We start from the raw sequence: 18,600 nt of genomic DNA, 5'->3' as shown, positions 1-18,600 counted from the left end.
CGATGTGCCACCTACCTGTTCACTGGAGACGCCCGCTTATGGTGGGAAGGAGCTTCGGTAGCCTTGACTTTGGCTACACTTTCATGGACCCGCTTTACGGAAGTTTTCTACTCCAAGTATTTTTCTGAGGAGGTTCGCACCAGGCTGACCACCGAGTTCATGAGTCTGAGACAGGGGGATATGACGGTTACGGAGTTTATCCGTAAGTTCGAGAGGGGCTGTCACTTTGTGCCCCTGATCGCGAATGATGCCAGAGCCAAGCTGATGCACTTCCTGGTGGGTTTACGGCCGATCTTGCGCCGGGATGTTAGGGTATCTGACCCTGCTACTTATGAGATTGCCGTCTCCAAGGCCTTAGCCGCAGAGCAGGATCTGCGGGATATCGAGAGGGATCGCCAGGGCAAGCGCCCAGTCCAGGCACCGCACCGCCCTCCTCCTCATCAGCATCAGCAGCAGAATAAGAGGCCTTTTCATGGACCGCCTAGGAACCCAGGCCAGCAGCAGCAGCAGCGGGGACGCCCAGCCCCGAGGACTCAGGAGCACCCCGTCTGTCCCAGGTGCTCACGTCGCCATCCTGGAGCATGCATGGCTGGCTCAGGAAAGTGTTTTAAGTGCGGCAGTCCAGACCACATGTTGCTGCAGTGCCCTCAGAGGAATCTGCCTACTCAGGGCAGGGTTTTTGCTCTCCATGCCGCGGAAACCAACCCTGAGACTATGTTGTTGACAGGGAGAATTTTTATATCTGGTTCCGCTACCAAGGCCTTGATAGATTCAGGGGCCACTCACTCGTTTATTTGGGAGGTCTTTGCAAACTTTCTGAAGATCCAGACCATTGGGCTAGATACAGCCTTTTCAGTAGTGTTGCCGTCAGGCGAGGAGATGGCAGCCACCAATGTTATCCGAGATATAGACCTTGAGCTGCACGGTAATCTTGTTTATGCGGATCTGATCGTGCTACCGATGCCAGAATTTGACATCATCCTAGGGATGGACTGGCTATTGAGGAACAGAGTGTTGATAGACTTTCAGCGGAGATCCGTTCTTGTCCGACCGCCTGGAATGGAGCAGTTCTTATTTGAGCCGGACAGGTACTTTCCTTTACCGCGCATTATTCCTTATGTACAGGCCAGGAAACTCATGCATAGAGGGTGTCGGGCATTTCTAGCGACCTTTTTATCTGTCCCCGAGGAACCCAGCCAGTCAGCCTCAGATGTTCCGATTGTCAGAAATTTCTTAGACGTTTTTCCCGAAGACGTCTCTGGTATGCCACCCGAGAGAGAGGTGGAGTTTTCCATTGAGCTTATGCCAGGTACGGCTCCGATATCCAAAGCGCCGTACCGATTAGCACCGACAGAGATGGCAGAGCTTAAGAAGCAGATTCAGGAACTTCTCGACAAGGAGTTCATTCGCCCGAGCTTTTCTCCATGGGGCGCGCCGGTCTTATTTGTGAAAAAGAAGGATGGCTCGATGAGGCTTTGCATTGACTATCGGGAGTTGAACAGGGTTACAGTGAAGAATAAATACCCATTGCCGAGGATTGAGGATCTGTTTGACCAGTTGCAGGGAGCTTCGATTTTCTCCAAGATAGATCTGCGTTCCGGTTATCACCAGTTGAGGGTGAGAGATGCTGATGTTTCAAAGACAGCTTCAGGACTCGTTATGGTCCTACGAGTTCCTTGTGATGCCGTTCGGTCTGACGAATGCGCCAGCGATCTTCATGGATCTAATGAATCGCGTATTTCAGTCGTACCTCGACCAGTTTGTGATAGTGTTCATAGATGACATTCTCGTCTACTCCAAGAGTCGGGAGGAGCACAGCAGGCATCTGACCACAGTGTTGCAGACATTGCAGAAGCACAAACTATTCGCAAAGTTCAGTAAGTGCGAATTCTGGTTAGAGAAGGTGGCAGTTCTTGGGCCACATTGTTTCTAGCAGTGGCATTGAGGTAGACCCGACGAAAGTGGCTGCAGTCAGAGATTGGGTTGTGCCTCAGAATGCATCCGAGATCCGCAGTTTTCTTGGGCTAGCAGGATATTACAGGAAGTTCATTCAGGGATTCTCATCCATTGCCGTTCCACTCACAGCACTGACCAAGAAAAATGTGAAGTTTGTGTGGAACGAGGAGTGTCAGAAGAGCTTCGATACTTTGAAGCAAGCTTTTATCTCAGCACCCGTTTTGGCTGTACCGTCAGGATCCGGTGAGTTTGTCCTTTATACCGATGCTTCGAAGCTTGGTTTAGGTGCAGTTCTGATGCAGTATGGGAGAGTGATAGCGTATGCTTCTCGACAGCTGAAAATTCATGAGAAGAATTACCCTACCCATGATCTGGAGTTAGCGGCCGTAGTTTTTGCCTTGAAGATTTGGAGGCACTATCTGTATGGAGAGAAGTGTCAGATCTTTACCGACCATAAGAGCCTCAAGTATTTCTTTACGCAGAAGGAGCTGAACATGCGACAGAGGCGTTGGTTAGAGCTTGTGAAAGACTACGATTGTGACATTAGCTACCACCCGGGTAAAGCTAATGTAGTTGCGGATGCTTTGAGCAGAAAAGTCGCAGTGATGGCTCATTTGACGATTCAGAAACCTCTTCAGATCGAGATGCAGAGGTTTGATCTTGAGACTTACCCTCGAGGTAGAGTTCCTCGTCTATCTACCTTGACCATTCAGTCTTCCCTTTTGGACCGTATTCGCAGTGGTCAGGCCGCAGATGAGCAGTTGGCACAGTGGAAGAAGAGAGATGAAGCCAAGGGCAGTGTTTTGTATTCAGTCAGCGACGGTATTGTGAGATACCGAGATAGGATATGGGTTCCTAGCAGTGATTCTATCCGAGCAGACATCTTATCAGAGGCCCATACGTCCCCGTACTCCATTCACCCTGGGAGTACGAAGATGTACAAAGATCTGCAGCTATTGTATTGGTGGCCAGGGATGAAGAACGACATCAGACGGTTTGTGTCCGAGTGTCTGACCTGTCAGTTAGTGAAGGCCGAGCATCAGAGACCAGCAGGTTTGCTCAAGCCTCTTCCTATTCCTGAGTGGAAGTGGGAGAACATTACCATGGATTTTGTGACCGGATTGCCGAAGTCAGCCAGGGGATCGAATGCTATTTGGGTGATTGTAGATCGTCTTACCAAATCAGCGCACTTCTTGCCTATTAAGACGACTTTCACCATGATTCAGTATGCAGAGCTGTATATCCGAGAGATAGTCCGACTCCATGGTATTCCAGTTTCTATCGTATCTGACAGAGATCCCAGATTTACTTCCTCGTTTTGGAAGAGTTTGCATTCGACTATGGGTACGAAGTTGCTGTTTAGCACAGCTTTCCATCCGCTGACAGATGGACAGTCGGAGCGAGTTATTCAGATTTTGGAGGATCTTCTTCGCGCTTGCGTCATCGATTTCTCAGGGAGTTGGGAGACGAACTTGCCACTGGTTGAGTTCACCTATAACAACAGTTTCCAGTCGTCTATAGGTATGGCTCCGTATGAAGCACTGTATGGCCGCAAAGTGTAGATCTCCTGTTCATTGGGATGAAGTAGGAGAGAGAGCAGAGTTGGGTCCAGAGATTGTTCAGCAGGCAGCAGATGTAGTAGTCAAGATCCGTGATAGGATGAGGACTGCTCAGAGCCGACAGAAGAGTTATGCCGATCAGCGGAGGAGAGACTTAGAGTTTGCAGTGGGCGATCATGTCTTTGTGAAAGTAGCACCTATGAAGGGTGTCATGAGATTTGGGAAGAAAGGGAAGCTCAGTCCGAGATTCATTGGACCGTTTGAGATCCTTGACAGAGTTGGGACGCTTGCTTATCGTGTGGCTCTTCCGCCGAATCTGGCCGGAGTACACAATGTCTTTCACGTCTCCATGCTGAGGAAGTATATGGCAAATCCTTCGCATGTGCTGAATTTCGAGCCGTTGCAGCTTACTCCGAACTTATCTTATGAGGAGAGACCCGTGCAGATCCTAGACAGACAGGAGAAGAAACTTCGGAACAAGCTTGTTAAGCGAGTCAAAGTCAAATGGCTCAACCATTCAGAGGAGGAAGCTACGTGGGAGTCTGAGCCGGAGATGAGAGATCGATACCCCGAGTTATTCGGTGAGTTCTAATTTCGAGGACGAAATTTCTTTTAAGGGGGGAAGGATTGTAGAACCCGTAAATCAGTCTACGTATAAGCCATGCATAATTCTAGATTTTTAAATTTAATTGACTTCATTGCATGATTATTATAAATGCATTTCTTTGAAGTTAATTATTTTATTATTTCAGTTCAGTAGTTTGATTGTTTAGCATTTCAGTTATTTCAGTGAGGCCGGACTGGAGTTGGAGTTTTGAGATAGAATTTAAGATCCAGAAAATATTTCAGAAGTTAATTTAGCTAGCAAGTAAGTTCATTTAAGTTAGAAAGGGAGGTTTGAGGATTTAATTTAATTATTTGAGGTGATTAAGAAATGAGCTCATTTAAGTTACTTAATTAAGGGGTTAGTTCACTAAATTAATTAAAGGATTAGTAAGGCTTTTAAGGGTTATCAAATTACTAGATAATCAATTTCCCTCTACCATTTATCATGCATTTTCGGCCACACCCCTAGAAGAACAAACTAGGACTTGCCAACTCACCTTTGACCCATTCTTGGTTGATTAGCATGCTAATTCTTTTAGCTATTTTTCCACCTTAATTAATTAATACTAGACCACTATCCTAACCCTTGTTTGGCATGATAAAATCGGCCACTATACACTAGAATCACCCAAGAGATCATTTGATAGCAATTCAAAATTCAAAATTCAAATGCATGAAGACTTGGTCTTGATATGATCCTTATATCTTGTACCATCCTCCTCACCCCTCATAACCACTCCATCACACTCCCTCCCCACCGAAATCAGACCCCTTTTCAGTAGAAAAAATGTGAGTAATAGCTAGGGAGAAAGGGAGAAAAATCGAGAACTAGAAAGAACAAGAGAAGCGCTCCACCTCCTCCGTGCCGCGTCGTCGTCGTTTCGTTCGTTTTCTTTCGAAACGAAACCAGGCATGTCTAGATTTCTTTCAAACCTCAATCAAGTCATATTATCATTTATTTTTCAGTACATGATCATGTTTATTCAAGCAAAAATCGAGATACATGTCAAAACATTTTGAAACAACACATGCAGAATTTTTTATATTCCTTGGCAAGCTTCACGTTTTTCTTGGTTTGTGAGTTTCAGGTGATTGGTTCGACTCCAGGCTCCCAAGGCGACTCCTAGACACGTAATAGGATGCATTAGGACCATGTTGGCCCATTCATTCAGCCCCCATGCTTGCTGGAAAACCGAAATGACAGCAAGTTTCCCATAGGCGCAGATTGGTGTTCGAAATTTCAGTTTTTATGTCAAGGGGTTGGATCTGATCTTGGCTGCCCTAAGGGCTCTTAGCCATGGTTGGATCACTCCCCTAGCATGTCTAAGACATGACTATGTCTCCCTTTTGGTGGCTTGGTCCATGGCTCATCGGTTTTTAAATAATCAACAAGAACAGCCCCTTTCCCCATTCGGCCCCTTCCATTTTTCAGCATATGGTTTCGGTTTTTGTTGCTTGGTATGGATCTTGGTTGGCCTATGGCCCATAGCCATGGTTCATACCATGCTCTTAGATGTCTAGATCGTGCCATGGTCAATCAAATGGCCACTGGAACGACGCAAGACATCAATCTAAGCAAAACACTACACACGCATGCACGTTGGTTCTCGGTTGGAGTTTCGGTTAAGTTATGGTGTGACGCGGATTGTGGCTGGCCTAGGGCCCTTAGCCATGGTTCAAATCATTCCTTGGGATGTTGGTAAGAGTCTCTGGTCGGTGGTTCACGCCCCAATGGCCGGTAGTCTCGAAAACAACACAAGTTACACGGGTGTGCAGCTGCTGGAAATTTACAGCAAGTTGCTGTGTCGTTTAGAAGGCTTGTTTGAGTTCTTGGTTGGCTTTTAGCCCATGGCCTTGGACTGGACAGTGCCTCATTGAGTTGGGAAGGTCATGTTTTTGACCGTTTGTGATTCGGATCATTTTTGAGGTCGTACGAGAATTTACGGTGCGATGTGCCAAATTGACTCTCGAAAGAGCGTTTCGTGTTTTGGCCTCCATTCCACCTAGATTTCGACCCTATCATTTTAGGAGCATTATTTTATGATTTTTAAGCGTATTTTAATCATGACTATACGTCGGTTCGGTGTCGGTTCAGGTTGGCTCGGAGTCATGATTAAATGCGAAGTCATTAGGCGTCATAATCGCATCTTTAGAACTAAATTGCATAGTTGGTCAAGTTTAAGCTATTGCATATTTTTCATTGCACAGTTAGGTTGCAGTGAGCCTAGGGGACGATCCAATCCAATCCAGTTGGTAAAATTACGGGACATTTTCATTATGCCAGTTAATTATTTTACGTGCATGAAAACAGAAAATGATTATTTTTGAGATTTATGCGATATGGCTTGTGGTTCATTCACTATGTGGGAGTGTTATTTTATACGATCGCCAGTGACCGATCAGTTCAGTATGGTACCACCTGGTCGCCAGTGACCGGCCAGCTCAGTTCAGTTTCAGCCTCCCCGGTAGCCAGTTACCGATCAGTTCAGCTTAGTGCAGTGGCCACAGGCGTAAAACATAATCTCAACAGAAAATTTTACCAGTTATTTCAGTACAGGCTCCAAGGAGCAAATATTTTTACAGTGATTTTCAGTTCAGTTATGCACGTATTATAATTGCTCAGCACAGATTATTTGCAGCATGCCTCAGGACAGGATATGTTAACACATGCATATTTTAATTCAGATTTTTACTCGTTACCTGCGATTTATGCATGCTGAGTCTTTAGGCTCACTAGACTTGATTGTTGTAGGTACTGATGAGGCCAGGGCCGAGGGCGGGGACCAGTGAGCCAGCTTGGGTCGGCAGTAGTGGCACCCGAGGACCTCAGAGCAGCAGTTGTTATTTTATTCCGCAAACATTTTATCAGTCGTTGGATATTTTTAAATTGTAATTTTTGGCAAACTTTATTTTCTTCCGCTGCAATATTTTGAAATAATGAACTTGATTCACCAGTAATTTTATGAATGAGGCCATTTAAGTTCTTTTAAAAAGAAAATTTTTAATTTTCCGCAAATTTTCAAAAAAGGAGTTTTAGGCCCTTTTCAATTGTAGAATGAATCAATATTGGCTTGAAAATCCAAGCGTTAGTGAAATATTGTTGTGGAAAATTAAAAATTTGGAGTGATGACAATTTAATGTAAATTTGATCGATTGGTTAAGTTATAGGATTAGACATTAAATTAACATATTTTCGGGAACTTAAGGTTTGATTTAAATGTATCATATGTTTTAGTCATGATCTTAAGAGTTAATATTATACATTTGTTAGAGTTAATTTTTTTTAGAAAGTTGGGTATGAATGATGGTTATGTTACTTGAGAGACGTATGTAATAAGTGAGATAGACACCATGTCTTGGGGAAATTAAAAATGTATGTTCTTGGGGAAATTAAAAATATTTGTTCCTAAAAGTCTAGTAATATCGTGATATTTGGAAGTAAATATATATGGTATAATCATAAAAATTTAGATGTTATACTTTATAAGAAATAAAGGTACTTGAAGATTTTTGAAAGTCATTAAGAAACTTTAAATTGAGTGGATATGTGTGTTGGAATTATGTTGTCTAAAACTATCTGGGTTGAGTAAATTTGAATTAAAAGTTTATGAGATATGTGTTTATATGAAAATTTTGGGTGAAAATAAAAACTTAAAAGAATTAGTTGTGTTCAACATAGATTATCAATGAATAAATATTAAGATTTTTATCGAGTAAGAAATCTAAAATCTTGATATGTGGATTCTACAATTCTACGGATTATAAGTGAAGTCGAATTAATAGAGTTAGTCTAACATTAACATATGATAACTTATTAAGTTTTATACGCTATTGTTAATTAAGTACTAATGATACGTAAGAATACGACATTCGTTCCAATGAGGACAGTCTAAGTATCTTTGGCCTCAACTAAATTGTAACTGGGAAGAAAATAGTTTAAGAATGTTATTGATGCTAGAAGAGGTTTTATTATATAGGTAAAAGATCGTTAATATATATTTTGAGTTTTATGGATTAACATTACTCGAAATTTAAGATTTGCAACAATTTTATATTTGGGATGTAATTGTAAATAGTTAAGTTACGTTAGTTTGGTGCCGTAAGATAAAGGTTCGATTCAAGGATCTTAGACTAATATTATTATGGGGTTGGGATAAGGTTTAATTATTAAGTGTATTATCCAGGAGAGAAGTCGATTAGTAAATTTTAGTGCTAAGATCTCTTAAGTTGAACTGAATATATGCTAATATAATAGGTTGATGAACATCTTTGGAATAGTATAAGGAAAGTAAAATACGATAAGTTTGGACCTCCATCTCTAATCCTAGGAATTGTGAGAAAAGTCAAAATTCGAGGTCATAGTAAAATATAACTATGTCACCGTAAGTCTTTTAAGTTGCGATTCGCAAACGAGGATTTTGAAGGCAAATTTAATTAGGATTGAAGAGACATAAGGACATCCTAAACCTTATTTTATCAGAGTGGCGCAGCGGAAGCGTAGATTATTGGGATACAAAATTAAGAGTCTAAATTTTTTTATTATCGAGGATAATCGGATTTCGAGGATGAAATTCGTTTTAAGGGGGATAGATTGTAACGTTTCAAAAAATTTGAAAGGTCCTACGTGAACCACATACATGTAGGGATGGCAACTTTCCCCACGGGTTTGGGGCCCCGCGGGGAAAACCCGAAACGGGGATGGAGATCCCCGATTTTTTCGGGTTTGGGTTTGGGTTCGGGGATTTCTTGCCATATTAATATTTTTGAAACGGGGATGGGAGCGAGGATGGGAAGTTGATCCCCGAAGAAAAAGCGGGGATTGAGGTGGGTATGGGGGTAGGGATGGAATTCGAGGATGGGGATGGGGATGGCAAACCCGCCCCCGCCTCGACCCATTGCCATCCCTGCATACATGCAAGTTATAAAATTTCTTATGGATTTGAATTAATTTATTTTAATTGTATTAAATGCATGTTTAAGTCATGATTTCATGTATATTTGAATATATTACTGGAATGAATGAAATAAGACTTTTTAGAAGCAATCGATACTCGAACGTGGAACGAGGACCGGGGACAGTTTAAGAAAAAAAATTTTATTATATAATTATTTTTAATTATGTAATATATGATGTATTTATTATGAGTTTTCGAAAATGAATATTTTTATGGTATTTTTACACGTCGAGTCATATTTTGAATCGGTAGTTGATTTTTAGCAAAATGGAAGCTTTTTGAGGGCTCGGGTAATATTTTGAAAAACATATTTAAAATAAATATTTTACGTGCGTGCTATTAGGCCTAATGAGCTTGTTTCACTAGGTTTTTGGGCCTATACCACTACACTTTAATATAAATTAGGCACATTCTTCCTTTTATTCTTCTTCATTCTACATGCCAACCCTAGCCCCCACTCTCCTCCTCTCGACAACCATCTCACACACATTCAACATCAAGGTTTCGCTTTAGTTTTTCAAGAAGAAATCAATAGGAAAGGTGTCACGTCCCTCCGGTGTCCATTCTACGCCTCGTTATGCGGTTTTTCGTGCGTTTAGACGTCAAGGCATGCATAATACCTTTTTCACATAATTCACATCATATTAAATATTTTAATGATCTTCCATGAAAAATATGTTATTTATTGGTTTATTCACGTTTTTATGGGTTTCGCATGAGAAATCTTGATTTTCTTGAGGTAATTCATGTGTTATTGAATGGTTAAAGGGTCTAACAGGTTCCAAGCTTGAAAGGGGTCGATCCATGAGTGTTTATGTGTCCTAGAAGTGGTTCGAAAAGGTCTGGTGTAACAGCACAAAGGGGCCAAACGAATTATTCATGATTTGGGTTGTTTGAGGTTTTAGGGCACGTATGGATTAGGTGTTCGAGGGACTGTGTATGCAGCTTATGGGCTTTGTCCAAAGGGTTTAGGAGACTCAGGTCAGGGTCCTAGATGGGTTAAAACCCGTCTGGTATGGTGCAGTAAGCGGTGGCCGACGAGTTGGTCTTGTTTGGGTAGATTTAGGGCTCGATCTAGTGGGGTCAAGGACATGGGCTATGTATGGGCTGGTTGTCCAGGGTTATGAAGGTCTAGGAGGGTCGTAAGAGGTCTGGTTTGAGTCTGGGCTGGTCTGGTTTGGGCTAGGGCCGAGCCAAAGGCTTAAATGTGGACAAGGTTTAGGGCCATAGTGTGCATAAAAATTCAAAGGGTTTCCAGGTGTGTCTAGGGGTTATAAGTGGTCTGCTATTGAGTTAAATGGGATGGTTAGGTGTTGGTAAGCTATGATTAAAGTTTGGTTGAGTTTCGGGTTGATTCAAGTTAAAACCGGAGCTCCGGTCCAAGTTTAAAACGAATTTCGAAACTTAATTGAGGGGCTTAAGTTTACGTCTAAGAAATGATTAAAAGTGTGTTTAAAGTGTCATGTTCAGTTTGGATAGGCCCAGTTGAAATTTTAGGATTCATGGGTAAAATGGTCAAGTTAGGGTTTCACGGGACAAAGCAGTCATTTTGTGCCTGAAAAATAATGTTAGGAGTCCTAGCAGTGTCTTGATAACTATGTTACATGTTAAAATGTTTATTTTTATTAGAATGTGGATTTTATGGAAAAATGTAAAAGAATATGTTGCATACTTGGTTTCAAAAAAAATGTTATATGTCAGAATTTTTATAAGCGATGGATACGATAAAATGTTTTGAAGGAAGTGATTTGATTGTGACTAATACGAACACGAATACAATGACATGTTTTGTCCAAGACTCATTTGACGGGTGAGAGCGTTGCTGGTGTCCCCGCCAAATGGTACCATGGTAATACGTAAGATTGATCAATCGACCAACAGCTGATACGAAAGTCACAAGTTTATGATCTTAATTCAAATAAAAGAAAACATATATGTTGAAGATGATATGTATATGAAATGTCCACTACTCGTTTCTTAAAACGTGCTAGAAAATTTTTTTTTCCTTAATTTCCATAATTCAAAAAATATATATATACTTTAAAATTACCTTGACACCATTTTGAAATTAAAACAAGCAACTAACATTTAAAAATCCAAAGGAAAATAGTTTAAAACGTAAAATCGTCAAACGTTTTACCAAACTCAAAACATTATTTGAGCCCTCGTGAACCATGGCTCGATCCCCGTGAGCCATGTTTCGATTTTAATTTTAAAAGCAAAACCCTAACCTTCGAACCAAGTCATCCTCGAGCCTTCTTGTTATTCTCTCGAGCCATGCTCGAGCCAACATGAGCCAACCTCGAGCCAAGCCCCCTATGGACGCTACTGGACCCTTAGGAACCAACCCAAGCCCTAAAACCGAACCACACAAGCTGATGCATGAAGTGGCCGAGACTCCCTTTGTGCGTGGACTCAAAGTTTGTGTGCCTAGGACTCTAGCCATCGACCCAGCCCTTGAAACAGCCTCTTGTGCACCCATCTAGGACCCTAAGGAGTCACCCTAGCCCAGCCCTGAGCCCCCTGGCCGAGCCCCCTACTCTCCTGCAAGTCTGCGCAACCTTGCGCGTTTTCCTTGATGGCTCTCGGGTGGAGTCCTAGCTTGCTAGGAATCCTCCCCAGCCGTGACCCTTGATTCCTAGCATGGCTAGGACTCTCTCCCTGATTCAATCTCAGACCCTATCTAGCCCTGGTTCCAAGCCGAGACCAAGCCAGACACCATCCCATGAAACCGAGCCTTACATACACCATGACAGAATTTTGGTTCCAGCTTGTTTGGTTCACGTTTGCAGCATTTAGTGTAACGCCCGAGATTTTTATTCTGTTAATCTGCGATTATTGATTATGAATTGATGTGATTATAGACGGAAAGGAACAGACCAGGGAATACGAGAGAAGACATTGTTATGTGCGAGGACTGAACCCCTCGCGCATATGCGCGAGGCAGGCAGAGAACCTCTCGCATATACGCGACCAGGACCCGTGCATATGCGCGAGCATGGCAGAGAAACTCATGCATATGCGCGAAGAGAGGACGCGCATATGCGCGCGAGCAGAGGAAATCTGGATTGCCGAGACCAGTAGGTCTCGCGCATATGCGCCGAGGAAGGTCGCGCATATGCGCGAGACGTGTTGCACAAAGATGAAGCCATTTGGTCCATGACATGCATATTTAATATGCATATTCCTTCCTTCAGTTGGACAGCAAGAAAGAAATAGAGAGAAGCTCCCGAGAGTTTCAATCTTTCCTTTTTGAAATTTGAATCTTGCGCAAGATCCGTCCGTCTGATTTTCAATCTGAGTTGAGTATTGTGATCCTCTCGACAAAGGCTTCACACGGACGTAATTTCTATTATGTTTCATTATGATTTGAAAATATGATATGGAAGAAATCCTGATATGACTGATATTATCTGTTCCTGATATTGTTGTAATTGTATAATCGAAACCGGATTGAAGAACAGACACTGTATGAAATTGTTATCATTTTCAGATTGAATTTGATTGAGATTATACAGATTTGATATCAGATTGTGTTGTTGATTGATTATGAGTTGTTGAGATTTGTATCTGCTGATATTGTATTGCTGGGTATATCGAGATTGTGCCGTTATGTCGTTGAAACAAAATTAGATTGAGTTCTGATTATATCCAGTATTAATTGGGTTGTATATTGATATTGTACTCCTCAATATTGTCGTTGCCAGATTGAGTATTGACAGCTTCGAATTCGAGACTTCGACTTCGTCAGATCGACAAGAGAAAGGTATAAATCAATGTTGAACCGGGAAGATACGACTCGAGTTAGATCTGACTTGAGTTTCTCAAAAACCACATACCTTATTTTGTTGCATTGATGTTTGCAATTAATGAGATTGATATGCTTAGTCTATTGATTTATAGCAAGGCATGTATTAAGTCATGGGCTGATGTGCCTAGTCATTGGCTGAGGTGCCAAGTGTTTGGCGGATGTGCCAAGACACTGGATGTTTGGTTTATATCGATGTTGCTTAGGAGCAGATCGACTTCTATTGCTGAGATTCGATATAGTTTGCCAATGTCCAGGAACCGGGATCCCTATATTAGAGAAGAGTCGAGTATGAGATTATGAGTCAAGAGTTTGATTTACAGTTTTCTATCGATACATGTCTTTCAGATTATGATACATATTATTGATATCTGTTTCATGCTTTTATATCTGTTTATATGATTGCATGTATACGTTGTTTATACTGGGAATATATTTCTCACCGGAGTTATCCGCTGTTGTTGTGTTTGTATGTGTGCATGACAACAGGTGGGACAGGATCAGGGTCAAGAAAAGGATGAGAGATTAAGATTAGCGTGGAGATCCGGACGTAGAAGTAGAATTGGCATTCAACACTTGATGTATAGTGGTTGAACCTTAGTTTGAGATAAATGTACTTTGTACAAGACTTTTACTTCACTGTTGATATGTATATCAGATTGATTATCATATGTTCCGCACTTATGTATTTAAAAAAAAAAATTATGACCCAGTTTACTTAATTGTTACATTTGATCCTAATAATGATTAAGAATATGAATTAGGTTTGGGTCCCCACAGCAGGTGGTATCAGCCACCAGTTACTTAATTGTTACATTTGATCCTAATAATGATTAAGAAGATGAATTAGGTTCGGGTCCCCACAGCAGGTGGTATCAGAGTAGTAGGTTCCTTAGACTGACTTAGAAGCTAGTGAGCGGGGTAGATTGAATTTTATTTCCTGCTTTTGAAATGCTAGCATGTTTTACTGCTTTAAATACATGTTTACCTGATTATCTGATTTGATTGGAAACATGTATGACTTGAGAATGAATCAGAACCGATTCTTGATCAGCAGTAAGATGATCAGAGGAGGACTGAAATAGATTTGTTGTATTTGGTTACTAATCCTTTTGATAATCAGATATGCCTCCTCGAAAAATCCCAGAATAGGGTAGTACTTCGACTAATCCGATGGATGTCACAGCAACTCCTATGGAAACACTGCTGAAGAGATTTCAGTCGTTTAAACCGCCGACATTGAAAGGCACAGAGAGTTCTGTTGACTGTGAGAGTTGTTTAGATGATATAGAGATGTTGTTTTATTCATTGGATTATCCAGATGAGCGTAGAGTTCGACTGATTGGGCATCAATTGCATGATGTTGCAAAGAATTGGTGGCTCACGACCAAAAGGGCTTTGGAGCATCGAGGTACGGTTATTACTTGGAAAATATTTAAGACTGAATTTTATCAAAGATTTTTTCCAGTATCATACAGAAAAGACAAGGGTGCAGAGTTTGCCAATCTGAGACAGGGTCAGCTGAACATTGAAGAATATGTGGCCAAGTTCTCTACCTTGTTACGTTTTGCTCCACATGTTGCTGAGAGTGATGAAGCTGTTGCTGATCAGTTCATCAATTGATTGAATCCCGAGATCTTTACGTTGGAAAACACTGGAAGACCGGATAATTTTTCTGACGCCGTGAACCGAGAAAAAGGAGCTGAAGCTGGCCTGATTAGGCAGAAAGGAGCCTCGTATGTTCCTCCAGTACTGAGACAGCAACAAACTTCTACTCCATTCCAACAACCCCCCTCCCAGATTTTAGAGTGGCAGTAGCAGCAGCGGAAAGAAAGACTATTTGAAAGCCCGAGGAAAACAGTTCAAGAAGTCAGGGAGCAGTTCATCTAGCTCCAGTGGTTCCCGACAGAGCCAGAGTAATACAGGGGTCTATTGCAGAACTTGTGGAGGAAGACATCCCACAGAGCAATGCCAATGAGTATTTGGTAGTTGCCACATCTGCAGACAGCAAGGACATTTTGCTAGAGTTTGTCCACAGAGAGGTTCCCAAAGATCCCAGGGAGCAGAATCATCTGAATCAGTGGCTCAGACTGATAGACGATCATCTGCTGTTCACTCCTTCCAGCCACCGACTACCACTCAGTCACAGCAGAGGCCAGGAGGAAGCCAGACTGTTAGCCAGCCTCCGAGACAGCAGGCCAGAGTATTCGCTTTGACTGAAGAACAGGCACAGGAAGCAACAGATGATGTTGTTGCAGGTAACTGTTCTTTATATGGTTATCCTGCTTACGTATTGATTGATATGGGTGCATCCCACACTTTTATTTCTGAGCGATTTGCATTGATTCATGCATTGCCTGTTGAGTCATTATCTGCTGTAGTATCTGTCTCTTCACCTTTGGGGAGAGGTCTTGTATCAGTGACGTCTGTTAGACATTGTATGCTACAGTATGACGGGCATGAGATTGAGTTAGATTGTATTGTACTTGGGTTGTCTGATTTTGACTGCATTATTGGTATTGATAGGCTGACCAAGTACAGAGCTACCGTAAATTGTTTCCAGAAGATTGTGAGATTCAGACCTGATATGGCTGATGAATGGAAATTTTACGGTAAGGGTTCTAGATCAAGAATTCTTTTGATATCTGCATTATCTATGACTCGATTATTACAGAAAGAAGTAGAGGGATTCCTTGTGTATTCAGTAGACGTACTGAAATCGAGCCCATCATTGGTTGATTTGCCAGTGGTATGTGAGTTTGCTGATGTATTCCCAGATGAGATTCCGGGTTTGCCTTCAGTTCGAGAGATAGACTTCAGCATTTAATTGGTACCAGGTACAGTTCCGATTTTTAGAGCTCCGTACATGATGGCACCGATTGAACTGAAAGAATTGAAAGAGCAGTTAGAAGATTTACTGGCCAAGGTTTACATTAGACCGAGTGTTTCTCCTTGGGGTGCTCCAGTACTGTTTGTGAGAAAGAAGGATGGTTCAATGAGACTCTGTATTGACTATCGGCAACTGAACAAGGCTACGGTAAAGAATAAATAACCTTTGCCTCGTATAGATGATTTATTTGATCAATTGCAGGGTTCTTCTGTTTATTCCAAAATCGATCTGAGATCTGGATATCATCAGCTGAGAGTCAGAGATTCTGATATCTCGAAGACAGCTTTCAGAACCAGGTATGGCCATTATGAGTTTATTGTCATGCCGTTTGGTTTAACGAATGCTTCAGCTGTATTTATGGGATTGATGAACCGTGTATTTCAGAGATATATTGATGATTTTGTGATTATTTTTATCGATGATATTCTGATTTATTCCAAGAATATGATTGATCATGCTGAGCATTTGAGAACTGTGCTGAGAATTTTGAGGGCTGAGAAATTGTATGCCAAGCTGTCGAAATGTGAATTCTGCTGAAGCAAGTTGTATTTCTGGGACATATTATATCTGGAAATGGTATTTCTGTTGATCTTAGCAAAGTTGAGGCAGTGATCAGTTGGCCTAGACTGAAATCAATGCCAGAGATACACAGTTTTATGGGTTTAGCAGGATACTATCCGTCGATTCATTAAAGATTTCTCCAGTATTAATACGAAGCTGATTACTCAATTGACTCAGAAGAATGCACCATTTGTTTGGTCTGAAGAATGTGAATCCAGTTTTCTCGAGTTGAAGAAGAGATTGACCAGTGCTCCGGTGTTGACTATTCCATCAGGTACTGGTGATTTTGTTGTTTATTGTGATGCTTCTCACAGAGGATTGGGTTGTGTTTTGATGCAGCGAGGACATGTTATAGCCTATGCCTCAAGACAACTGAAGACACATGAGACTCGCTATCCGATTCATGATCTTGAATTGGCAGCCATCGTATTTGCATTGAAGATATGGCGACATTACCTATACTGTAAAGGCCCGTATTTCGTATTCATATTTTAGCGAAATTATTAAAATTTTTCTACATAAATAATTTTCTTGCTTCATTTATAAAAGAAACATGTAAATAATTTTAGCTTTAAAATAACAGCGGAAGTCAACATTGTATTTCCAACAACAACTTAAAATAATCCAACATAATAAAATTTAGTTTGAACGCTAAAATGTGCATAAACTAAAACAGGAGGTCCTCGGGTTTACTACTGCTACCCCAAAATAGCTCACTGGTATCCGCCCGCAGTCTCGACCTCATCAATACCTACAACAATCAAGTCTAGTGAGTCTAAAGACTCAACATGTATATATCGTGAATAACAAGTAAATATATCATAAAATCGTCTGCAACGTAAAAATATGGTATTGTAAAGCGCATGGTGAAAATCGTATCATGAATAATTATAACTACGTGCATATCTGAAAATCATACGTAAAAACTTTGCTCAATAGAGCTCTGTCATATCATATCATAATTTTCTGGTAGAGATAATGTTTCTAAGCAAGTGGCCCATAACATAACGTGAGTGCCTGATCAGACTAAACCACAGTATACTGGGCGGTAGAAATCACCACAGCCCTTGGACTGGATATCCATACCCATACATAATCGTAAACCGGTCGTAAGTCACCGGGTGGAGAGGTCCTCGGTGGCGCCTACCGACTTCCAAACCCATAAACATAAGGTGGCCACAAGACATATCGCATATATCTTAAATTTAATGACCATTGGCCTGAACCACCGACCAAAGACTCTTACCAACATCCTAAGGCATGGCTTGGACCATGGCTAAGGGCTAGAAGCCAACCACAACCCAAGCAAACACTTAGGACAATCACAGCATATCAGCCGAGAGCACCACTTGTTGTGTAGTGTGTTGTATTGAACTATTTTACTGTCTTGTCTCGTTCCAAGGGCCATTTTATCAACCATGGCTCGATCTAGACATGATGGAGTGTTGTATGAACCATGGCTATGGGCTAGAAGCCAACCATAATCCAAACAACACACCAAAACCGAAAGTGTACCCATGCAGAATTTGTAGCAAACCGAAAAGCTCCTGTCATGTTTATGTAAAAATCTTAAGGATCTGTGAATCAAGCTTAGAAAAACTGATTGGGACACATTCTAGACATGATAAGGAAGGGTTCTAACCATGGCTACAGTCCCTAAGACAGCCAAGGTTCGAACACCCCACTTAAACTACTCAATGACAGCAACCGTGGTTCATTTCTGAACCTAAGAAGAACTTGCTGTCATTTCTTTGTTCTTGAGTGTATGGACCGAAATAATTGAACCAAAAACACTCTAACACATTCTAAATTATGCCTAGAAGCAGCCTTCGGAGTCTAGAACCAAACAGCATCCTGAAATCATCAAAACTCAGCAACCGTGAATCACAAAATCAGCATGGCCGAGAGGCCTGTACAGAATTTTCTTAAAAAAATACTTGCTGTCATTTTCGTGTTCTTGCTTGAATCCTTCTTATATAATGGTTTAAACATATCTATAGGACTTGATTGAAGAGCAAAGAAACAATATATACATGCCTGAAATTTGATTTCACCAAAAACAAATCAATACGACGAATACGAGCGGCGGAATCGGAGTTGGCTTTTCTTGTTTTGTTAGCTGCTGTTTTCACGATTTTGGCAGCTGGTTCCTTCTGATATTTTCGAGCATATGGGTGTAGGATATGTAGGTAATGAAGATGAATGTTATAAGTGGTGATTAACGAGTCTTGAAGTGCATTTAGTTGAAGGTTACAAGTGAAAGGA

The sequence above is a fragment of the Primulina tabacum genome, chromosome 15 (genome assembly GCF_025594145.1).
Source record: "Primulina tabacum isolate GXHZ01 chromosome 15, ASM2559414v2, whole genome shotgun sequence".
Lineage (NCBI taxonomy): Eukaryota > Viridiplantae > Streptophyta > Magnoliopsida > Lamiales > Gesneriaceae > Primulina > Primulina tabacum.
This window is presented reverse-complemented; position numbering follows the sequence as displayed.